General features: G+C 38.2%; 1 long non-coding RNA gene and 1 pseudogene across 1 annotated transcript in view; one reads left to right on the top strand and one right to left on the bottom strand.

The window, feature by feature from the left end:
* The window catches only part of LOC144365434 (uncharacterized), a 105,647-nt gene extending 101,186 nt beyond the window's left edge, over window positions 1–4,461 (top strand). The window contains exon 3 of the long non-coding RNA XR_013423858.1: window positions 4,329–4,461. This is a non-coding gene — a long non-coding RNA (uncharacterized LOC144365434). The remainder of the gene's footprint in view (window positions 1–4,328) is intronic.
* A 4,204-nt stretch (window positions 4,462–8,665) lies between these two features.
* LOC101971361 (small ribosomal subunit protein uS5 pseudogene) lies at window positions 8,666–22,870 on the bottom strand (annotated as a pseudogene).
* Window positions 22,871–23,920: the final 1,050 nt, after the last annotated feature.

Below are 23,920 nucleotides of genomic sequence, written 5' to 3'. Positions count from 1 at the left end.
CCCCAAGGGAGGGCAAAACATTTGCACAATAGGGCCTTAGATGGTCAGGATGGAGAAAGAAGCAGGCGGAAAGCTTGAGGAGATGGTAGTGGAGAGAGACTTCAGGAGGAGGTGGTGTGAGAGACAGAAAAGACTCACACACATGCAAACACACACTGAAAGATAGTGAGAGACCCAGAACAAAACAGATAGCGATGCATATAGGAAAAAAATTCAGAGATAGGCAGTGAGAGAACAGAGGCAGAGATAGAGATACATAGAAAGACAGTCATTAAATAGGCTACCACAAAGATTAGAACTTTCAGGAAGGAGAACTGCTATTTTAACTTTTTTTTTTAAAGAAAAATTGCCTGTACTGTTTTATGCAAGTTCCTTTGACAGAAAGTTCAGTAAAACTACCCTGCTTTTTAGTGCTGTTAAAATTAGTGTTTTGCAGATCCACATGGGCAGACTTGTCCCAGAGATGCCCAGTTATGTACCATAGTGGTGAGCCAGGATAAGAACAGAGAAATCCCATGTGTCCCAATACAAGTTGGGGTTCACCAGGGGTCAACTCAAGTTTATCAGGCTACTTTTCATCTGAAAAGGGTGACTTTTCTCTATTTAAAACCAGGAATGGCCAGGCACCGTGGCGCACACCTGTAATCCCAGCATCTTAGGAAGCTGAGACAGGAAGATCTAGAGTTCAAAGCCAGCCTCAGTAAAAGCAAGGTGTTAAGCAACTCATTGAGACCCTGTCTCTAAATAAAATACAAAACAGGGGTGGGGATGTGGGGATGTGGCCAATCAGGACTAGGGGCTGGGGTTGTGGCTCAGTGATAGAGTGCTCACCTAGCAAGTATAAGGCACTGGGTTCAATCCTCAGCACCACATAAAAATAAATAAATAAAATAAAGTTATTGTGTCCATCTACAACTAAAACAACAACAACAACAACAAGAAAACCAGGACGGATGTGCAAAGAGCCCTTGGAATCTCTGAATCTCAGGAAGAGCAGGTTGGGCATCACCTGGCCTGGGAAATCCTCCTTGTCCCTGCAGACGTGGTTATGCACTTCTTTATGTTCCCACAGCACCCTGCCTCACTTCCTTTCCCACAGGTAAGACATAGGTGTACTCTATTCACTAGGTGCCACATATCTTTATTGTTACTAATAGACACCATGAGAACTTGTATCTGTAGGGATATTGAATACTTGGTTTTATAGTGAAAGGCACAGAATACATATGGGAAATTAGCTTACTGGTTCGTGCTATGCCTTTACATGAGTGGTTCCTAGTGACTTGCTCAAATGGAGAGAAACCATCAGTTATTTCTCTCGACTGGCCAACGTGGGACAAATCATTTCCTTGCTTTTCTAATTCATCAAAAGTCAAATCTAGTAGTTTATAGGCATTAATGAATGTTATTGTTCTCACATTATCTAGGAGAAAGGGCTTATAAGATGTTAAGAGACTTGATCAACATGAGAGTAATAATAAATGGCAGTCAAAGTCATCTAACATACATCTATTTCCACTCTATTGCTTTTCACTTCAAAGGAGTTCAGTGAATTAGAAGTAGCTGCAGATGCCTCAGTAAGCCCATTCCACATATTTATGCCATCTCGAGACTGTAAGGAAGCCAAATGGCAAATATAGATGGTTGGATCTGACAATGTTATATTTTTTCTGACAAATTACCCTGATTATCTCTATTGCCAATGATCAAATACCTTGATATTCTTTTTCCACCCACAAGGTAGGCACAACTAATTATAGATAGTGAATTAAAGTGGGACAGGCCATCTTAAATGGTTCCAGGTCTTGGAACTGGCCTTCCCCACTGTGAGGGGCATGTGCTGTAGTAGGAATAGATCCATTTATAGATGAAAAGAATAATTTCAATTTGAAATGTGATATGTGGAAGTGAGTGAGTTATTATATAATAAGCATTAGCTAGGGGGACAGTCAGGGATGGGCGAGGATTCTTTAATGGGGAATTGTTTCAACTGAGAAAACAGCACTATAACAGGGAGGGTGAGAACATGTGGTCCTCTGGAATCCCTGTTAATGTACCCACTTTTGCTTCTGGTACTGGGGATTTAATCCCAGGGTGCTCTGCCATTGAGCTACATCCCAAGTCTTTTTTAAATCTTTATCCTTTATTTGGAAACAGGGTTCCAAAGTTGCTGAGGATCTTGCTAAATTGCTGAGGCTGGCACCAAACTTGAGATACTCCTTCTTCAGCCTCCTAAGTGCAATACCAGGGATCACAGTCATACACCATTATGCCTGGTTGTATTCTAGATTCCTGGATATGGAAAGTGGACATCAGGGGAAAACAGGTGCAGGAAAAAGAGGCCTCATTTTGGTATGTAGTAAGACACTGTGGGGCAAGAGGGCAATAGAAGACTACAACAGTACAAAAAAGATTCCTGAATAATAGCCTAAGTAGTCAGATGCTATGTGTACAGGAAAAAAAGTAATGGCTGGACTGCAGAAGAGTAAAGATATCAAGTCAAAGAATGGTAAATGGAGATGCTTACAGCCCCTGTACCTAAACTCAGGATTGGTCCTAACAGTGTGATTGTCCAAGTGTGCAGACTGGAGCCAACATATAGAGAGAAGAGCTGCAGCCCCTAAGACACAACAAAGGCTCAATACTTGTATTTTGAATAGAGAGTAGTATTCTTTGGGGGCATCAACTCAGCTTCTCATTCAGAAAAGTGTAAAGATATGGAGACTTTTTTTATTAAAAACAATGTGCTTGCAGCACTAAAACATCTGTTAAAAGATAAAATATCTAGGAGCAATTCTAAGAATATGTCATTCAAATAGATTATGCATAAGGAATAAGTGAGCACTTTTGTTTAGTGGTATTTACAAAACAACAAAACACCCAAAACATTTGTTTTTATGGCATAGGTGCTTAATAGAAGATTCTAGAATAGGAAAACAAACAAGCAACTCTCTTTATGATGAAGCATTCAAATGATAGAAGAAATCAAATTTTTGCACAGATTTTATTTATTTGTATCAAATAAATTCAAACTTTCCAATGAACAGCTCTGGTGATACATTCCTCCAATGAACCATCATCTTCAGAAACAGTTTTCATGTATTATTCAATAATTAGATGGCAATATAGGAATTTACCTAGGTAGACACAGGAGCCATGGGTTACAAGTTGAGCCAATTCATATGTGGGCAGTGTTCTGTATCCCAGCATTCCAGTCTTGATTTAGATTTGAGGGAACTGACAATTTTTTTTTTTTGAGTTTGAATGTTAGTCATCCCTACCTTATACTGGGACCCCTTTTAGGGCTATAGTCAAATTGAAATACAGCTTTATGGACACAGAAGGGAATATAAAGTAGGGCTTCCTTTTACTTATCTCTTCTACTGCATAAAATTATGCTAAAATACGTTTGTCTGGTCTTAAACCATGACTGTGTCTATTCTTCATCATGTCAATTTTGAAAGATGAGAGACTGGACAACACAAGAAGGAGATTCAATACAGACTGCACAAGACATTCTGTGGTCACATACTGTCCCTTGAACAAGATTTAAGAGCATTAGAGTTTTAAAGATCCTACGGCTTAAAACTAACCAACCAACTAAACAGAATCCAACTCAAAACACTACATTACATTTACTGCATGAGAGAATGTAGGCCTATAAATAATTCAGCCGCAGTGGCACTTCTCAGTACAAATGAACCTGGGTCATTTTGCAGCATTAACTCTGATGATTTTTTCTTATTTATTTTCTAATGCAGTCTTGGTTTATCCATAATGGCTTTCTTAGGTCATTTATTTAAAATAGCCAGGTTCATTCTGCACTCCCACAGAAACAATGCCTATTTCTCAAATTGAGAGTTGCAGAGAGAGAGAGAGAGTCTAATTGATTTTGTGTGTGTGTGCCATGAAAAGGATCTGTGTGTTTTTCAAAATGGGCAGTGTCGCAGTGGCTGGAATCAAATTGCTCTAGATTAAAAACAGACTCATATCCTGGAATGCTGAGTAGAGAGCCTAATTAGGTGACAATTGTCTTTTATTCTTTTTTTTATTAGGCAACTGAAATTGACCAATTTCTCAGGGGTGCAGAAAAGGTGAATTAATATGTAATTGCTCAGCATATTTGATCAAGGCAGAATGTCATAACAAAATGGTACATTTACTTTTCATGATGTGTGATGATGCATGTGGATTAAAAAATTCAGTTTTTTTTCAGTTTCTCATTCTGTAGCAATTTGCACAATCTGCTTATCTTGGAAGAAGATCTTTCTTTCACTTTATTTTTATCTAACTTTTGCTTATTTATTTTTCTATTTTCTGCCTCCAAGGTGAAGAATGCAATCCAACCACAGAGCTTCTAAGGAAGATTTTCTTGCTCAGAAGGTACTTCCAGGCAAATATACCATGTGAACCTGTATCATGATGCCCTCTTTCCAAGTGACCAGACTAGATGACAACTGAGATGAGGTTAATTCATTCATAGTATGGGCAATTGCTGATGATATGATCTTTTGCAAAACTTTTATTCCTAAAAAGTGAAGTGTCCTTTAGATTATATGTCTTATGAGTCTGCTTTGCCATGTATGTAAAGAAAAAAATAGAGAGTTCTGAAAAGGAAGAAGACACAGAACAAGAGCTATGCTGAGATTGGCTGAGTTAGTTGAAAGGTCTAAATATGGACTGGAAATCCAGGAGCTATTGCTGTCAGAGATGCTTAGACTCTGAATAACCTTTTGATTCCAACTTCTATGATCTATATTCTGTTTTCTACCTTTCTAGATAGCTGGTTCTTCAGCTTTCATTGGCTTCTAGGAAGATTCTTTATATGATAGTGCCTGCTTCCTATTTCCACAGGACAAAGCACCCTTACTTAAAACCATCAAGTTAGTCTTTGTCCTTATGGCAATAAGAATAAAAATAAATGGAGGTTTTAAGCAGGCAAGTTCTGAAAAATGAGTCTTAAGTTGGAGTCACTTTTTGCTCTACTAAGTAGGAAGGTGAAAAAACTGCTCCCAGATTTTAAAACAGAATAGCAATAGACCAAGGATCTCCTATTCTGTAGTTCTAGGCTCTTGCACTTCAATTTCTCTCACCCCACCCCTTACAACCAAAAAGACACAAACTCAGGTTTTTTGTAATACTTATTTTTTAGTTGTAGTTGAACACAATACCTTTATTTTATTTATTTTTATGTGGTGCTGAGGATCAAACCCAGGGCCTCGCACATGCTGGGTGAGTGCTCTACCACTGAGCCACAACCCCAGCCCTGTGCTGTAATCTTTTATACAAGGGAGTATAAGTGTGTTAGTTGTTTTCCTACTTGCTCCTAAATAATTTCCCTGCCTTTTCTTCCTTTATTTTACATGGCAACAAACTACATTTCCCAGAGTTATTTGCCAATTAGTTTCAAGCAGACTGAAGGACAGAAAGTAGGAGGAAGTCATCTACTATGGATGGTTCTTCAGTCTCTCCTCATTGGTTCTGGTTCCCACAGGACGGCTCCATTCTCTTATTTCTTATAAGACAACATTATAAGAAATTTAGTTACATCATTCACAATTGTCTTTAATTGCAATTCTGAAATTAGATAGCAGCCCAGAACAAATATGGTTCAGAATATTCAACCCTGCTACATGTGGAGTTTATATTGATAGCAGAGGAGAGAAAACGACACACCAAATTGGCTGTAGTTGGCATTTCTTTACAGAGTCATATTTTGGCAGCTTTCACCCTCTGATTGGCTGGAAGTTCAGCTGCTATGATTAGCTTAGATTTAGTTGCATGGTTGTGGAGTATATCCTTAGGTTACATGCCAACCTAGGTTATAGTTTGCAATGTACAAACGTTGCTTTAGGCCAATATTTACCACCCAATTATAGAGATAAATTTAGGCCCAAATTAACTTTGTTTAATAGTTCAGATTTCTGGCAGGACAGGTAGTCCTTCTGTACTTCCAGCTTTCACTCTGTGACCCTGGTTTCTGGATTCGAGGATAACTTCCCATCCCCTTTTGCTCCCCTACGCTAGAGCCACAGAAACTTCTTATTATTGCTCAACTGTCACTTAATTATCCCCTACTTTATAGCTCTTCCATTGCTCATATAACCAATTTCCAGTATTAAATTTCTCCTGCTGAATATCTACACTTGTTTTCCATTTTCTGACTGAATCCTGACTGATATAGAGTACAAGGAAATGATAAATATTCATATTTAATAATAGATAAGGGTTGAACAGAGTATGTGGGAATAGCAAACTTTATAATCAGAGATCCTGTTCAGGCAGAACATATCAGTTCAAATCCTGGCTCTGATGCTGTGTGTGATCTAGGTGAGAAGTTTAACTGAGCCTCCATTTCCACATCTATAAAATGGAGATAGAAGATGCCCTTCAAAGCCAGAGAATCCTGTTCTATCCACCATGGCCTCAAGAAGATCTCAAGTCTGTAAACAGAGCTGATTAAATTAAGCACTGACAAATCCAGCCTCCTGAAATGGGGGGTTTGCTGTGTTAATAGGGGCAACTAATCCTTTAGCCCTGTGGACAAGTCCCAGGCTAATAGTACTTCTAGTGGATGTGGTGAAATCTAGTTTGCAGACAGAATCATGGAAGGCAGCATTAATCTTCAGTAGAAGTATATGGAGTAACTAGATATTTCTTATCACAGTGACCCTGGATTCCCAGCTTAGCACATTAACATCTTAAAGTTTCTAAGACGTCTCAATAGAAAAGAAATTGTTAATTTATTCTTTCAATATGGCAGTAAACGTGGCTACCACTGCAATTTTACGTTTTATGATTTCAACTCTCTGGGTGTTTGTGCTACCTTCCTATTGTTTTGCAGGTCTAAACATCCCAGATAAGGGTCTTTGCTGCCCAACTTCTGACCATTAATCTGTGGCTAGGGGTAGTGGGTGTGACTCATATTTACTAAGGAGGGAGCTGGTGCAGATCCATTTAGGAAGGACTAGGATTGTCTGCCAGCTCCTAGAGGAGGGGGTCTTAAAGCAGGAGATTCCACAGATGTCCTTTAGAAGTGCTTTTGAGGTAGGCAAGAGTCTAAATGGATAGAAACAAGAACCTAGCCAGTGTACTATAACTTAATTTTGGGGGGAAGAAAGGCGGAGGGATGGTGATACAGAAGAGAGAGGATTTTCAGTGAATGGTAGATATAGTGAAAGAAGAGTCAAAGACAGTTGAAGGAGTTAAAATACAAGTGATTAAAGGAATGTTTTTTTAAAAAACAACAACAACAACAACATGACATTCTCGGAACTATTCCAAGTAATTTCCACACATTAACTGATTTAATTCTCGTAACAACTCTTTGTAGTAAGGAAACAGGCACACAGAGATTAAGTAACTTGTTCAAGACCACACAGCTAGGAGGTGATAGAGCAGAGCTAGAGACCTGGCAGTTTGGTTTTAGGATTACAACATGGTAAGAATAGGCAGACCTCCCAAGAGAACCATCAGGGGCTGAAACCTGGTCCCTGATGATTGCTGCTATAGAAAACGGAACAAGCATGTCTTCCTGCCCCATTATCCATCTCTGGTTGGGTCATTGTAACCAGAATGATGGATTAGCTGGACAACTTGGCTATATGTGTCAGGATGGGAACCTTCTTACTTAAATAACACAGCTGAGAACAGAGGAGGACAATTCCTACATAGTAAAAATGTGTTTGCTGTTGACAGAAGATGAGGAAGATGAAGATTGGTGGCAAAAATCACACATAACCACAAAAAGGAAAGAAAGCAGGGGATTTCACACTTAAAGGGGGCAATAGGAGTTGCTGAATCAGGACAAGAGAAAATAAGAGACCACAGGATGGACAAGAGAAGAAACAAAAACACCACTTGGGGTCTTCCTGAAATAGTTAGGCTTTCATGGTTAGTGTTCTCCACTGTGATTACTGGCACCCACACAAAAAAGGCCTGTTTTGTTACTATTCTGTGGTCCCATTCTGACCCTTATATTCTTAACTTACAGCAACATAAGTTGACCCCAAAGCTGAACCTCCTGTGCATCCCAGGGTCTTTTTTCCCAAGACTCTATATATTGTATCTATGTCATCTGCATGCATCCTTTCTTTTGAACAGAAAAACAAGAAGGAGGGTTTTCATACATAATTTGACCTCATAACTTCATATTCTATTTTTAAAAGCAACATTCTACCAGAATGACTTTATTAATGTTAAACCATAAAAGTGTGAGAAAACTGTCTCACATTTTCCCCCCTACTGTCTCCTCAATTTTGCTTCTCAATCTGTATTGTCTGGAGTGGGGTGTGGTCAATCTTGATTCAGCCTCAACTCTGCTATTCTCTTGGTGGAAAGGAAGCCAAAGCCAAGATCTGAGACTTGAGAAGAGAAGAATATATAATATGTTAACACTAAGTTGCCATAGCTCATCTTTCTCTTAATAAATATAGTTTTATAAAAGCCTTTCATTTAATGTAACAAGTAAGCAAGGAAAAAATCCTTACCTCTAGATTTTAATTAGATTGACCACTGATTTACTAAGAAATTTTTGACAAGTCACTCTTTTTTAGCTAATGGGAAATAAAAAGTCCAAGTTTTTTTTTTTTTTAAACAGGCTTAATTAGTTCATTTTCCTTGTATAAAAACCTGAGCTCATAGCCACAGCTGGGGCCGGAGACTTCTACATAGAGACTCCGGTGTGGGTTTTTAGGAGATGGGCACTGACTCCTTATAGGGAGACTTGGTGAATATGGTCTCTTTCCAGAGGTTGGGAGTCAGATAGCTGTAGGTTTTGGAGATTGGCTTGAAGGTAGTCTTTGCAAAGATTCATGGGGTGTCAGTGCTGGTTCTGCTTGAGATGTAGATGTAGAAGTCCTCAATACTGGCAATCAGCAACCATTCCTTAGGTACAGGGGCTCAGGCAATGCTCCACCTTTGTAGGTGGAGGGATGAGGTGCACCAGTATAGAATCCTAGTGGCCTATTTCCTTGCTAGGGACAATGTGGGGCTTGCCCTCTTGCTCCCCCAGTAACCCACCTGTACAGGGACAAGGGAGAGCTTGGCCAGGATGATGGTCCCATGGATGGCGAGGCTACCTCCTTCGAATTCTTATCATCCAGATCAATAAGGCCATTGTAGTCCCTAATTGTGACAAACGTCTTGAATCTGGTCCTCTGGGCAGCATATATCTAAGTTTTTACAAGTATGATATTTAAAAGCTCATCTTTGAAGAATTTGTTTTTCCTTGAAGAAAAAGGTCAGTGATCTCAGATTCCTGGATGGGTAGAGAGTAGAAATAGATCTCCACTGACTTGATATTCATGTCCTTGACCAAGTAGTCTGCTTGGTATAAAGATCCTGGCCTTAAGCTTGGGATCTCAGTACCTCTTTTCTGCACCTATATAATCCATTATTTGGTACTTTCCCAAAGAAGATGATAATGGAAATATCTCATTGCTATATTTAAATATAAGTTTCTAGATTATTTCTAGGATAGGTAACTTAGTTGACCAGTATTGAACTTATTGACTTAAATTATCTTCAAAATAATCTAGTGATTATAAAGGGGATATCAAGATTTTTTAAATGTACTGACAGATAATATTCAGATCCCCAAGATGCTTCTGGAGCTTTAAGTCATTCTCCCTTTGCATACATAATTATAAAAGTACCATTTCTACTTCTCATTCATCTTTGGAATGTGTAACATAGATTCCATGCCTCTTCTCACTTACTTTGTTATAGTATTATATTTTCTCATTTTTAAATTGAAAGATGTTACCCACCCAGAGTCTCCTCCCATAATGCTAAGAAGAATAACACCATCATCTGATCTATTTTCTGACATTAGAAATTTTCCTGTGGAGGCCTGTTGATTAAATATTTTCTATCCTCTTCACATTTCCTGGCTCTAAAACTCTATTTCCTTGACTTACAGCAAAAATATTGCTTTGTTAAGACATCATTCTTTACTTAAAAGCAGTTTGCCACCAAATTTCAATTATTGCACCATCATTTAAAAGACAAACAACTCATGTTTGAATATTATTCACATGACCAAAAATGAGCCAGATATCTTCTCAGTGAGTTGATTTTACTAAGTGAGTTTTAAAAGACCTAGTTGTTATTTTACTCTTTTTTGGAAATATAATCTCTAAGCTGATTTCTAACATTGTGCAATGCATTTACCAAAGCAGGTGCAAATATAAAAAAATCATATTTGTATTATTTGAAACATTTATATTTTCCAGCTTGAGGAATTACAGTATCTATCAATATTGTATTAAAAGTAGTCATTTAGGGGCTGGGGTTGTGGCTCAGTTGTAGAGCACTTGCCTAGCATGTGTGAGGCACAGGGTTTGATTCTCAGCATCGCATATAAATAAATGAATAAAACAAAGGTCCATCAATGTCTAAAAAAATAGTCACTTGGTAGAGCTCAGAGAAGCTAAACCATTTTTAAGACATGTCATGAACAGCAAAATAAGCCAATAGTAGTATCAACTCTATCAACTCCCATACTACTTTTGGTAATTCTGTGTCTACTGGCTCTGTGAGGTAAGCCTGATGGTTATGCTCACTCCCAGTTTAAAGATGAGGTACCTGAAGCTAACTACATTTTAATAATTTATTCGTAGTCAAAGGACATAACAAAGCTAGAAGCAGGACAAGACACAAGATTTTCTAATTTTGAAGAATGCATATGTAAATACGTAGTATTTTGTTACATCAAGGTTTTGGTACATCAAGAAAATTTGTTTCTCGTCAAAATAAAATAAACATATTTTCATGCAAAAAACCTCTTTAAAAAAGGTTTATCAATTCTGACAGTCCAAATTTCTTGGTTAGTGCGACCGGCTTTCCCAATCTTTCATAACTTTGTGATTCTACTTGGTGCTGAAGCATTGGAGGAGCTTGTTTGGTTCTCAGTCAATAGTCTTCTATGGTTGGACAGCAGTCATGCTAATCCAGTTTGTACGGTCACCTCAGGCCTGGAACTCTGCTGTTTACATACTGTTCTTGGGCAGAGAAGACTGCAATGACCAAGGAACAATGAGTCTGTGATCTTGTCTCCTTATACATACTACACATCTGTTCCCCTCTGTGGTCTTGCTACCTATTTAGGTTGCTGTAACAGAGTAAGTGGGGGCATTGCTCAGAGCTCTTATATATCTTACTCCCTTTGCTTATCCAAAGTATCACTTCTTTTTTCTGCCTGAACTTTGTGAAGCTCAAAGAAACTTTCTCCTTCTCACTTTGTTAAAGACTTGAATTTGGTTCTGCAAAAGGGTGTCATTCTGCTTGAGAAGGAGTGAATATAAGAAGGACACACACAAGAGATCCTGCCAAACACATTACTATGGAAAGTTAATCATCATTGGCTCTTTCAGTTATTTGAAAAAGTTACCAAGCCTTAAAACTTTCCCCTTCTATTCTGGGCTGAAAGGCAGAGAAATTTTGGCTGATGTTATTTGTATTTGCCCTGAGAAGGAATAGAAGGAAATCATCTATCCTCCAATTCTTGGTTGTATGTGGAAATAACTGGTGCCTCTGGGTACTGAAATAGAACAAAAGTTTATTATTTTTTTCAAACTTTAATAAGATTCAAAGTAAGATTTCTAAAAGTAGAGAAACACGTACATGCTCATACTTTTTTGTTGTTGTTGTCAGCTTGACATTAATATTCATAAATCAGATAGAGGTGTCAATTCTCTCCAAAATGAAAGAGCAGAGTATTTCCAGTGGTAGTAAATTGACTCGTCTTCTTTCCTCACATTCATTTTTCTTGTACTCAGGAAAATGTTGACAACAAAAGTATAAACGTTCATTCTGAGTTTGGATAAAGCATTTGATCTATTATCAAAAGTTCTTGTTTTTTTTTCTTTTCTCTGTGATTAAAAAATAAAAAGCCCTTATACCTTAGTTTATTCCAGTTTTAGCTTTGCTACGAACAAATGGCCAATAACTATGGCCATTCTGTACTGCACTCAACATTCCCTTCAGCATACTCGAGTAGATGTCGCATAAGGAGTATCAACTGCTTAGGCAATGATTTATCCTGCAAGGTTTTTGGATGAAAGGAATTGCTTTAGTTTAGCACAGTATCACGTGTTGTGTAGTAAAATATACAAGAGCTTTCGACCACGAGCAGATCTAGATTTTGAGTGTCTCGTGCGCTGCTGTTTCGTGTGGTTGTGGCTGAGTTTCAATGCTCCCTGTGATGTCATTTCCCTATTTTTAATAACAAGTGAAGATAGTAGTGTTTGTTTTAAACTTGACCCAACTTATTTTCTCAGTACCTCACAAGACCTTTAATAAGGCTAGTTTAATAATTCAGAAAGAATTAAGCAGCCTTGGAAGTAGTGACTTCCAATGAAGGGGAAGGTCTACTGGTTATACTTTTATGGAAGGTCTCTACAGAAATATGTCAAGGGTCAATGAATTTTGTGATTTGTAAGATGTTACCAAGGAATTTTCTTTTTCATCCAGTGTTCATCCTAGCATTAAGACTTATTAATTTAGAAAAAAAACAATCCCAGAAAAATAAATTCATTTTAGGTTTAAAAAATGTGGGGAAATTAAAAGAAATGAAATATTCAGGATGTAATTGACTTGTAAACCTTAAAGTGCTATTTTGTATTTCAAAATTTCCACAACACCTGGATCCTAGTACCAGAGAGTGACCACTAGTGCTTGTGATAACAAAGAAGTGCATTACAGAAAGAGTTAAGAAAATATCATACCTATGTCTAGTGATATGAACTTTCTAAGATGAGTGTATGGTTGGAAAAATAAAATAATATCATTCATCCTGCCAAAGCAGTGTTTTTTGAAACAGAAAAGACCTCAAGACCTGCTAATGGTTTACATAAGACTTGGTTGAATGTGGTTACAAAATATATGATCTGAACTGTTGGCAGAAACAGGTAATGGCCAGTGAAAGAGTTTTCCTTTACATTCTACTGGGCATTATTCAACTATTTTAAAAAGGCCCACCTAACTGGGCTCTGAGAAGGGCCAAAGGTTAAATACAAACTCAAGGTCACACAATATCTTGAGCCTCCAAATGGTCTGAAAACAGGGCTTCTACTCTGTCACACTGCTCAGGGAGCTGTTCTACTTTCTTGCCAGGGTTAGAAGTTCCCTTGGGCCAAAAGCAACCATCCCGCTTCTGTTTGTGGTTGGACTAAAGATGTTCACATGGTTAATGACCTCTGTTACCCAAAGAAGAAGCAGGTGAAGCTGAGGTTAATGCAATATTGAAGTGTTAGGAGAGTTTTCATAAGGAAACTCTCTTAGCTGGGCTGGTTCTCCTGAAATGTTGAGTCTTGTTTTCCGTGGCATGGTATAGTCGATGTTGTCACTTTGTGGTCAAGCAGCAGGAAAGCTGGTGGGGTGGAGAGAGATTAGTGGTCTGAAAATATGTAACTAGAATTGAATGGCAGCGTGGAGCTGACAGTCCCCAGGGACTGCAACAGAAGACCAACAACTCAACTGAATTAAAACCAACTATGATTTTAAAAAAAAAAAACTATGAGAAATATATCCAAGTAGTTAAGAGTTTGATAAATTATAAATTTCACATTGCATACCCTAAAAGGTAAAGTTTTAAGTGAGGTAATAAATGTAAGGATTACATATACCAAGATTATCAATTAAAACCTTCAGCTTTTGTTATTGCTGTGCATGAGGGAAAAGATCAGCACAGCTTAACCATAGCAGCTGTATTATTTCATTGGAATTTTCCCTCTATTGGCATTAGAGAATTTTGATCCTTATTTCAGTTCCTGTACCTGACACTGTGGGTGGAAAAACTCCACTCATGAAGTTGGAGACGACCGGCACATTGCTAAGGCAGTTGCCATCCAACTGAGTGTGGTTAGTTTGTATAATTGAAGCCAAGCAAAGCTAAGGCAGTCCTGGTACATGGATCTTTCTGTTAGGCTATAAAAAGAACAGTGAGCCCATTTTTATAGGGGGTTGGTGAGGGAGGAGAAGTAAAAATTGTTCTTACCAGTAGAGAATGGCTTTAGGGTATGTCTCAATGTTACTGAATATTTTAAATAAAACTGCAGGAGAGAATTTACTCAGTTGTCCAGATATTTTTAGAAATGAAATCTTTCGTTTTCATGTGAATAAAATCAGGGGCAGATTATATATCTTTCTGGCATTGTGAGATATTCTCAGTATCTTTCTGGCTGACTCTATGGTGGATCCATGCTGTACCTGTCCAGATGCTTTCCGGGGTATTAATCCCCTGCTGGAGTCACTCTGCAAGTTATGAAGGGCTGCTTGTTCTGTGTGAAGCTCATATAAGAATGGAGCCTACTTTGATACTGGGTTAATTGATATGAGCCAGCTGAGATCAGCATTCTGGTGGTTTTAAGTCAAAGGATTAAAAAGTACAAAGCAATTCTTTTTTTGTTGTTGTTTTTAGAGAGAGAGAGAGAAAGAATTTTTTAATATTTATTTTTTAGTTTTCGGTGGACACAACATCTTTATTTTATTTTTATGTGGTGCTGAGGATCGAACCCAGCGCTTGCCAGGCGAGAGCGCGCTACCACTTGAGCTACATCCCCAGCCCTACGAAGCAATTCTATCTGAAAAAGATCAATGAACAAGGATTCAAATGTGTTATGTCTTACTTCAAATTTTCAACAATATCCTGTCCTTTAGGATCTGGGAAGATTAGCAAGATCAGATCGTTGATCAGGACAAGAACACAGAGAATGAGTAGGATGAAGAATGGGTTTAGTACAAAACGTCCCACAAAGCAGGGGTTCTAGATGTTGACTTTTGAGGGAATGAATTGGAATATTTCACAAAGAAATGGCAGTGGCTTAAAGATCCAGAAAATCAAACACAACTTTTTAACTTCATTTATCTTGTGTAACAGAAATGTACATGGAAAAGCACGACCTCAATAGTCCATAGGGCATAAATTCAAATCCTAAGAAAATCATTTATCTTCTTCAAAATATCTTTCTCAACTGTAAAAAGAACATTTAAAACTTGCACTTCTTTCATTGATTCCCAAGATTTTTTTATTTTATTTTTATTTTATTTTTTTAGGCATTGTAAATGGGGTAGTTTTCCTCGTTTCTCTTTCAGAGGATTTGTCACTGATATACAGAAATGCCTTTGATTTATGGGTGTTGATTTTATATCCTGATACCTTGCTGAATTCATTCACTAGTTCTAGAAGTTTTCTGGTGGAATGTTTTGGGTCTTCTATGTATAGAATCATATCATCGGCAAAGAGTGCTAATTTGAGTTCTTCTTTTCCTATCTGTGTCCCTTTAATTTATTTCATCTGTCTATTGCTCTGGCTAGTTTCAAGGACTATGTTAAATAGAAGTGGTGAAAGAGGGCATTCCTGTCTTGTTCCAGTGTTTAGAGGGAATGCTTCCCAATTTTTCTCCATTTAGAACGATGTTGGCCTTGGGTTTAGCATAGGTAGCTTTTATAATATTGAGGTATATTCTTACTATCCTTAGTGTTTCTAGTGTTTTGAACATGAAAGGATGCTGTATTTTGTTAAATACTTTCTCTGCATCAATTGATACAATCATGATTCTCATCATTAAGTCTATTAATGTGATGAATTACATTTATTGACTTCCATATGCTGAACCAAACTTGTATCCCTGGGATGAATCCCACTTGATTGTGGTGCACTATCTTTCTGATATGTTTTTGTATTTGATTTGCCAGAATTTTATTGAGAATTTTTGCATCTATGTTCATTACAGATATTGGTCTGAAGTTTTCTTTCTTTGATGTGTCTTTGACTGATTTTGGAATCAGGGTGATATTGGCCTCATAGAATGAGTTTGGAAGTGCTCCCTCTTTTTCTATTTCCTGAAATAAATTGAAGACTATTATATTAGTGTTAGTTCTTTTTTAAAAGTCTTGAAGAACTCAGTTGTGTATTCATCTGGTCCTGTGCTTTTCTTGGTTGGCATATTCTGACAGCATCTTCTATTTCATCACTTGAAATTGATCTGTTTAAATTGTGCATATCATCCTGATTCAATTTGAGCAAATCATATGACTCTAGAAATTTGTCAATGTCTTTGAAATTTTCTATTTTATTTCAAAACACTAGAAAAAGTAGGGATAACAGGAACATATCTCAACATCCTAGAAGCTATCTATGCTAAGTTGAGAATCAACTTAACAAAAGAGGTGAAAGACCTCTACAATGAAAACTACAGAACACTAAAGAAAGAAATTAAAGAAAATCTTAGAAGATGGAAAGATCTACCTTGTTCTTGGATAGGCAGAATTAATATTGTCAAAATTACCACACTACCAAAAGCACTATATAGATTCAATGCATTCCCAATCAAAATCCCAATGACATTCCTCATAGAAATGAAATTTATCTGGAAAATAAGAGACCCAGAATAGGCAAAGCAATCCTTAGCAAGAAAATGAAGTTGGTGGCATTACTATTCCAGATATTAAACTATGCTACAGAGCAATAGAAACAAAAACAGCATGTTATTGGCACCAAAATAGACTTGTAGATCAATGGTAAAGGATAGAGGACACAGAGACAAACTCACATAATATACAGTTATCTTGTATTAGACAAAGGCACCAAAAAATATATATTGGGGAAAAGATAGCCTCTTCAACAAATGGTGCTGGTAAAACTGGAAATACATAAGCAACAAAATGAAATTAAGCCTTTACCTCTCACCATGCACAAAACTCAACTCAAAGTGGATTAAGGGCCTAGGAATTAAACCAGAGACCCTGTGTCTAATAGAAAAAAAAGTAGGCCTAAATCTCCATTATGTTGGATTAGGCCCCCACTTTCATAATAAAACTTCTATAGTGCAAAAATTAAAATCAAGAATCAATAAATGTGATGGATTCAAACTCAAAAGCTTCTTCTCAGCAAAAGAAACAATCAGTGAGGTGAATAAAGAACCTACAGAATGGGAACAAATTTTTATGACATGCACATCAGATAGAGCACTAATCTCTAGGATATATAAAGAACTCAAAAATATTAACACCAAAAAAATAAATAATCCAATTAATAAAAGGGCCAAGGAACTGAACAAACACTTCTCAGAAGACAATATACAATCAATCAACAAATATATGAAAAAAAATTCAACAGCTCTATCAATTAGAGAAATGCAAATCAAAACTACTGTAAGATTTTATCTCACTCCAGTTGGAATGACAGCTATTAAGAATATAAACAACAATAAGTGTTGGCAAGGATGTGAGGAAAAGGACACACTCTTACATATTGGTGAAGCCAATATGGAAAGCAGTACGGCGATTCCTTGGAAAACTGGGAATTGAACCACCCTTTGACTCAGCTATCCCATTCCTCGGTTTATTCCCAAAGGACTTAAAATAGCATACTACAGGGACACAGCCACATCAATGCACATAGCAGCACAATTCACAATAGCTAAATTGTGGATCCAACCTAGATACCCTTCAGTAGATGAATGGATAAAGAAAATGTGGCATATATACACAATGGAATATTATTCAGCAACAAAAGAGAATAAAATCATGGCATTTGTAGGTAAATGAATAGAGCTGGAGAATATAATGCTAAGTGAAGTAAGCCAATCCCCCAAAACTAAATGCTGAATGTCTTCTCTGATATAAGGATGCTGATTTATAATAGGGATGGGGCGGGAAGCATGGGAGGATTAGACAAACTTTAGATAGGGAAAGGCGAGGGAGCAAAAGGAGGATTATGGGGGTAGGAAAGACTGTGGAATGAGATGGACATCATTCCCCTAATACATATATGAAAACACAAATGGTGTAACTCTACTTGGTGTTTGACCAGAGACATGAAAATTTGTGCCCTGTTTGTGTAATATGAATTGAATTGCATTCTGCGGTCATATATAACTAATAAGAATTAAAAAAAAAACTTGCAAGAGCCAATTGTGTTGGCCTACTCCTGTAATCCCAACAGCTCAGGAGGATGAGGTAGGAGGATGCCAAATTCAAAGTCAGCCTCAGCAACTTAGTGAGGTCCTGTGCAACTTAGTGAGATCTTGTCTCAAAAATTAAAAAGAAATAATAAAATATAATAATAAAAAGGCTTAGGATGTGGCTTAGGAGTTATGTGACCCTGGGGTCAATCTATGGTACTAAACAAACAAAAGCTTTCAAAGATTTTATAAAATCAAATGCTTATAAAGAGCTACACCCATGTCACTGGATGTTTATATGCCTATGAATAATGGTTCAGAGGAATACTGGCATAACTGACTAATTCATACTTATGAGTATATTTTATAGTGATTTTAACAAGTTCTTCGAAACTCATGGAATGTTTGCACAGTGTTATGAGATCTATGAAGTTGTTCTTTTTTTTTTTTTTTAATGTCCCATAATGGGATCTACTTTATTCCATGAAAGAAATGCTAGAGAAAATAATGGTACAACTAACTCAAGACACTATGGCATTTTGAGAATTAACTGGTTTATTTAAAATACTATGAAACTGTCTTTATTGTTCTAACAGAGAATTTTTAAAAAGAAGTTTATTCCTGGAAAAGATTTTTCTGCTGTACTCTGTACTTACATGGTGTAATCAATACACACTTGGAGTCCTCAGTACCTACTGGAAATACTAGTCTCTCCTCTATTACAGCATGATCTCAGAACACTGGGCCTAGAGTGGAAAGGTGCTGTGCAATTGTGTGCAATGGATGTTTCTTGGCACTTGTGAAATGAGGTGCTTACTTTGAGCACAAGATCCAGTTAGGAAGTCAATCTCCAGAACACCTAGAGCTAAATGTGACCATCCTTCACCATGGCAAGGAATGTGACCAGCAGAGAGACCATAGTTTAGAGTAATTGGCTTCATAAGGGAGCCAAGTAATAGGAATAGGCACTTTAGAGAGGAAAAAAACAAAAAGCAAAACTTGCTGTGCATGATGGTATACACCTGTAATCTCAGCAATTTGGAAAGCTGAAGGAGGAGGATCACGAGTTCAGAGCCAGCTTCAGCAACTTATCAGGGCCCAAAACAACTTAGTAAGACTTAGTAAAAAGTGCTGGGGATATGGCTCAGTGGTTAAGTGCCCCTGAGTTTAATAATCAATACCAACAAAAAAAAAAAAAAGGAAAGCAAAACTCAAAAGCAATTAAGTTATAAAGGCTAAGAACAGACTTCAAGCAAGCTCTCAGGATGGATGACACAATGATTATATAGGAGAAAGAGAAAATATTGTAGAAGAAAGAGAAAAATCAGCATATTTAGAAGAAGAATAAGCCCAGTGAGATCCAGAATGACATTTTTTGTCCTGTTCATTCTTCTGGTCAGTTCTTAAGTGAAGGATAGCTGAATACTGGTAGCAGAACCCTATCTATTTGTACTAGACACAGAAGTCATACCAGTAGAAAGATTTCACAAAGTCAGATGACATTAATTAGCTTAACTGCATCTTATGGGGATGAAATCTGTGACATTAAAAGTTAAATATTGTGTTTATATTCCTGATAATTCTGGTTATGCTAAAGATTTATATTCCCAAATTAAGGCCTCATCCTCTCCAACCTTGTTATGAGGACAACTTCTCAGCCTTCACATCTCTTGGAGAGAGATTATTGGCTTCTCTCATTTAATAGCATGTCTTCTAGGTTAAACAGCTCGTTGGTAAGTCCCTACTCATATGAGCCCTTGACACAAATGGGCTACTCAATTTGTTTCCCTAGTAGCTGCCCTACAGTTACTGCAGGCCTAGCCACAGGAACGGCAGGAAGAACCACACCCATTACCTATTTTCATCAGCTCTCCAATCAGCTAATAGGGATTATCCAACAGGTAGCAGAGTCTACACTATCCCTCCAGAATCAACTGGACTCCTTAGCCTCTGTGGTCCTATGAAACCACCATGGATTGAACCTATTAATAGCAGAGAAAGGAGGCCTCCACCTATACTTATGAGAAGAGTGTTGATTTTATGTCAACCTGTCAGGGGTAGTGAAGGGCAAAATCAAACAATTATAAGAGCATCTAGAAAAGAGGAAACAACAACTAGGCCAGGAATGTTCAGTCAAGTATGGCCTTGGATCCTACCCCTCACAGGACTCCTGTTAGTTCTCTTTATGTTTCTCCTAATAGGATCATGCCTGTTAAATTGCCTACAGAAGTTCCTGCAAGATCAGATATACAAATTCAACAACCAGTCAATCAATCAACTATATCTCCTTCAAGACCACCAGCCCCTGGCACCCAAGACAGAGACCTACAACTCATGGTGAATTCCTCCGATTCCAGAGACTCTGCCCCTGAAGCCAGAATTAGACAGACAGTCAGTACAGATAGGTAAATCGAGTCATGTTGGATCAAGGAAATCAATTTTGAGTGAGTCAGGCAAGTTGGAGACTGTCCTCTGAGGGATTAAAATGTTAATTCCTTCAGAGCCCTTTCTCCACCCTTATCAAGAATTTCCCCCTGCTCCAAGAGGTTGCTAAACTTGTCCCAGGAATTGCCCCTCTTTACAGGAAGCTATAAAGTTGTTAATTAATGTGTGCTTGGCTGCTCCATCATGCCCTTCCCCCTTTAGCCCACCTATTTCCCACCTTTGGCCATCCCACTGAACATTTCCTAGGCCTAGTCAAATGCCTAGTCAGTAGGGAAGAGGGCAGGAGAACAAAGGAAGCCTAGGACATATAAAAAGGGCAGAATATCTTGCTTCTTGGGATACCAGGATATCAGCTATGGCCCCCTTCTCCCTCCAAGGTGAAGTCTATGTTACCCCTTTTTAATATGTCATAGGCTTGCCTTGGTGTGATTCTCTGATGTTCAAACTTCAACAGGTGAGGAAGCAGAACTTGTCACCAATAACTGGCAGTATCACCCCCACCTAAAACCCTCCATGATCCCTTTATAGGAATGCGATTCTTCACCCCTAACCAGCAGAAAGAAGCTACAGAAGAAAGACCATCATCCTCATACCCTCATACCCCATATCTATAAAAACAAAGAAGGAGGAATATTGGCATCAGATCTGTCGTTTTAGGTCGGGAGCCACTTTTATCTAGGTACTCCTAAGTTTCAATTTAGGAGCCATTGTATCTAGAGAGGCAATGCTGTTTAGCATCCTGTAAGAATGTGTGCCTGCTAAAGGGTTGACCCTACTCAGCCATTGACATAATCCCTAAGCATGTTTATGAAATTCCTCTTGTGAACTATAAAGCTGTTCTGTGAGTGCCTATAGACTGATGCTCTCCTTGGAGGGACAGCCTTGTCAGTTTGCTCCATGCTCTGACAATAAATCTCTTGAGTGGGATTCTGGTGTGTAGTGTGGTCCTTGAACTTTACATAGACTTTGCGAGTGTCCTTTCAATTTGGCTTTAAGTTTAAATATGGCAAATTTATACAGTTCTCATGTCCCATGGAGAGGTTCACACATGTTCAAAAATTTTCTATTGTTTTTATAAGATCCCAAGCTAGTGAAATGAAATGAGCTATTTCATTGGACGTGGATGCCTAGACTAGATAAATCCACCTTGACTTTTATAGTTAAATAATAATTCCTGGAGTTAGGAAAATTAGATAAGCACTAATCTGTCAAGACTATTGATAGAATGCATAATTTTCTCAGAAACCCATACATTGTAGTGTAATGGTCTGATTTCATCTTATGCATGAGCTTCATGTGAGCTGCTACTACTATGTGTTACTCATATGATTATACCTAGCATCAGACATAGGGTATCCTTCTTGGCTCAGGCGTTTGTTAAATAATGGTTGTGTGTGTGTGTGTGTGTGGGCAGGGGGTGGGTGGATGTGAATGGTGTGTGTATTTCTCTGCATTTTAGTACAGAAAAGAGAAAATGACCTAAAATACAAAGTGCGTTTACTGGGAACAAATATCCTTGGCTTTTCACCTTGCCTGTAATGAATCAGTCTTCACTTTGGTTCTAGGAAATCATACTAATGGGTACAGATTTAGATTCTCTGTGTAGGACTGATGAGACCAATTAGTAAAAATAACACTATAGAAATAAAGGCCAGTAAGCTTAAAGATTCAGTCTCATGTGGGTCATCTGGGTTTATTGCTCCATGGAGCTACTTGGAAATTTCTGTGCTTGAAGCATGGTGGCTAACGTTGAAGCCAGAATTAGACAAGCAGATATAAGCAAGGGTTGGATCTAGAGAAGGGAGGAATTGAAGATTCCTTCAGAGCCCTTCCTCCACCCTTATCAATACAACCTGCCCCTGCTCCAACCTGTTGCTAAGGTAACCTGTCTCAAGGATTGTCTCTCCCTCCAGGGAATTGTTAATTAGTCCTGCCTGGATCACTCCCCACCGGCTCCTTCAGCCCACCTGTTTTCCACCTTTTGGCCATCCCACCAGGCATTTCCTGAGCCTAGTCACATAAGCAGCAAGGGGATAGATAAGGGGAACAGAGCAGGAGAACAAAGGAAGCCTAGGACATACAAGAAGGCAGAACACCCTCATTTCTTGGGGTACCAGCTATAGCCCTCTTCTTCCTCCCTTTTAAAAATAAACCCTGCTTTATATGCTTGCCTCCCCGTGCTTCTCTAATATTATACTTCAACACGTGAGAAAGCAGGACTTGTCACCAGTAACGGGTGGTATCAATGTCAGGCCTTTACTGTAGATTACTGGGATAGCTAATTGTAGAACTTTATTTATCAGATAATTTGACGGGTTCATATGTCACATGGACCAAAAAACTAGTAGTTATGTACACTAAGCTGTACCCTAGATTAGAAGTGTCAAGCTGCACAACTCCACAGAGGGACCCCTCACACTATCGTTTTTGCGAATTGTGCAGCAGACACCTGGAGGGTGCTCTAGATGTGAAGCAGATGCTGTCAGGACCAACCCATACCACTCAGATGTCTCCATTTGTTCTGATTTTCGACTGCCAGTTAACTCATGGATTAGCTCTTTTCCACCACATTCAAGAAATTAATGTTGGGATGATTCTAAGGCATATATTTTACACTGGGTTGTCAGGCTTTTATCACTGTGACTGAGATACCTGACAAGAACAACTTAGAGAAGGAAAAGTTTATCTTGGAGCCCACAGTTTCACAAGTTCTGTCCATGATCAGTTGATTTCATTGCCCTGGCAGAACTTCACAGCAGACAGGGATAATGGAGGGAAGCTGCTCACCGCAAGGTAGCCAGGAATTGAGCAAGCTAATGGGCCATGGATAAAATACAAACCCCAAAGGCAAGTCCCTAGTGACCTAACTTCCTCCAGTCATACCCCACCTGCTTTCATTTACCAGATAGTCCCTTCAAATTACTAATCCATAATTTGATTGATTAATCTATTGATTAGGTTATGCCTCTCGTAACATAATCATTCACCTCTTGAACTAACACAGGAGCTTTGGGGGACACCTCATATCCAAACCATAACATATACCATTATCAGCATTCCCCTGTAAGAATAACTTCTAGCTATCTGCTGCAGTAGTTGGCTCAGGAGCATATCCTTTATTGACCACTTTCTGTTTACTGTGTCACTTTCCCACTTTTTCAGCATTGCCTGTATTTGCTATACAAATCATTTGAGTTAGAATCCTTATCCCAGGATCCTTTTTTTTTCGGAGATCCAATACTAAAACAATATGCAGTCCAGGTCTGCTTAGAAATTTCTTGAATGTGGTTGTGATCTGATTTGTCTGGAGGAGAAGTTCTTTTCCTTGCCACTTGGGTTGGCATAGTGGTCTTGAACAGCGGTCATCATACAATGGACATTCTTGTAAAATGTGACAGGAAACCCTCTCTGCTGCCATCTATGCCCTTTAAATAAGCAATTTAAAATCCCAATTAGTGGACTCAATGAGTCATAAAGCGTTGAAATGAATGTTGCTTCTGTTTTTATTGAATATTAAAGGCTCATTGAACCAATTCTTGTCATTGCCTTATTCTATTTTCAGAGTA

This window comes from Ictidomys tridecemlineatus, chromosome 7, assembly GCF_052094955.1.
Source record: "Ictidomys tridecemlineatus isolate mIctTri1 chromosome 7, mIctTri1.hap1, whole genome shotgun sequence".
Classification (NCBI taxonomy): Eukaryota; Metazoa; Chordata; class Mammalia; order Rodentia; family Sciuridae; genus Ictidomys; species Ictidomys tridecemlineatus.
Note: the sequence above shows the minus strand (reverse complement) of the source record. Positions and strands in the feature narration are given on the sequence as shown.